The following is a 2,289-nucleotide window of genomic DNA, read 5'->3' as shown; positions in this document are numbered from 1 at the left end:
CAGAGCTTAAAATACTTCCTGAAACCTCATGAGGATTTAACAAACATTAATTGTGATTATTATTTGCACATTCAGAATTTAGCATAATACCTGGGACAAAGTAAGTGTCAAGTATAGGTTTATTTAATGCAAGTCACGCACTTTTTTATTGATATAAAATTCACGTAACATAAAATTAACCTCTTAAATAGTGTACAATTCAGTGGTGTTTAGTACATTCACATGTTGTGCAAATGTCACCTCTACCCAGTTCCAAACCGTTTTCATCACTCCAAAAGGCAACTGCATACCAATATACATATTAAGAAGTCACTCTCCGTTTCCCCTCTTTTCAGCTGTCATGTAAGTGAGGTTTCTGATGCATTTCCTATAGGGGATATTAAAAAACATGATTTAGCAAGACCACAATACAAATAGAGTTATACTTCAAAAATGCAACATTCATAAAAGATTGACCATCAAGATATTAACTCATATTTACTGGGCCAATCATGTCTCATGAAAATTCTCCAAGATCACCACTGTGGGCACCAAGTGTGCTACTGCACATTCCCTTAAATAATACAAGATTTCTTTGAAATAACACAAAGGTATCATTTTTCCTTCAATCAATGACGTTAGAAATAAATCATTCCACATTGTATAAGATGTGCTTAATACAGGCTAGCCTTTTGAAGCCTACCATCTGAAGTATGTAGTGACAAGAGAGAAGAGTCCAGAGCAGGTGCTGTTGACAGCAGCATTCCTGTGTGCTATCCTTGGCTCTGTAACTCCACCATGACATTGGGTCCGGATTGAAAGAGTCATTCAGGCGATCTGCTGCCCACCAGCTCAGTCCATGCATATTCATAATTAAGAACAACGCTGCCTTAATAAAAGACTTTTTGACATTTATTAGGAGCAGTCTATAGCTACTGATTTCTTCACTCTTTCTATTGCCAGCTGCTGCCACTTTTCTAATCCTTTTAAGTCCAGTTACACTCATATACTGAGGAAATTTCCTGCCTAGTCAGTGTAGTGTGTGTTTTGTTGAGGGGGACCTCTGGGGCAATGAAACCCTATCCCAGTTTCAGGCTCATATTGATAATCTGATTATCGGCACTTTTTAAATTTTTTTGCATATCAGACCTCTTGGAATCCAGTCTATGGAGACCTAGCTATTCCCTTTGCTTTGACCTTCTAGATCTCAGAAATTTGATTTACTTTTGTTGATTTTTGGCAACCATAGGGGATTTATCCTTCAGCCTACTTTTCCCAGCCTCAGATCACTGTCTAGCCTTTTCTTCATTGCCCTTCATTGCCTACTTTGGCACTACGTATGTCCTGATATTAAAATGTATTTCATATTTTCATCTGACAAGAGATATTGTAACATTACCCTTAAAAATGTATTTGCTTTAAAATAGGTTATACAGATCTGAATGCATATATGAGGGGGAAAATCAAAGAAATTTATTGTGTGTGAATGGTGGTATCATTTACAAATCTATTATCATATTCATTTTTATTTTCTAATTACTTAGGGTGATAAAATTCAATCAGCACTTTTACTTAATGCCTCATTTTGGGAAGCTTTTTCAACTAATAAAATAGATGTATTTCATACTAAAGACCCCCAAAAATCCAACCTTTTCTTAATTAGATGAGGAGCCTATGAAACTCTGTTTGCAGCTTCTAGGCAGTGGGGATTTTCATGTCCCAGTTGTCCTCTGTTGTGTAAAATACATGAAAAGATAAAAGCCAAACCTGTCTTTCTATAACTCAAAAGCTGGTCAGTGTACTTACTACTGCATGGTTTATGTTTGGGGGAAAAGTCACTCTGTTCCACAGATAGGCCAGAAGGGTGGCACAGAGAACAGCCACAATATGCAGAGAAGGAATGAGATATATCAGCCTGTCACTCATATTGGTTGATGTTACAGATTAAAGTAGGCTGGATAATGAATGTGGTTGACTGTAATGGGTCAGGTGGGTTCTAAATCTTCCCTTAAGTGTGAGGTTAGGACCAAAATGTCAAAAAATGAGATGGCAGAATTTATTGACTGCTTGGATTTGATTTTACCCTCTACTATTTTCTGGGCCAATTGGTCATATTATGTCCTGGGCAGGTTGCCAAGCCTCTCCATGCCTCTGTTTCCTCATCTACAAAATGAGGACCAATAATAGCATCTACTTCTTAGGTAGACTACCTGGTTATAAGCAGGTAGTTAGAATATTCAGTTAGTATTACTATGATTATTATTACCATAGCAACTTGGAAGTAGTAAATGGTGAAGTGGCTAAGAACAT

The sequence above is a fragment of the Microcebus murinus genome, chromosome X, assembly GCF_040939455.1.
Source record: "Microcebus murinus isolate Inina chromosome X, M.murinus_Inina_mat1.0, whole genome shotgun sequence".
Classification (NCBI taxonomy): domain Eukaryota; kingdom Metazoa; phylum Chordata; class Mammalia; order Primates; family Cheirogaleidae; genus Microcebus; species Microcebus murinus.
This window is presented reverse-complemented; position numbering follows the sequence as displayed.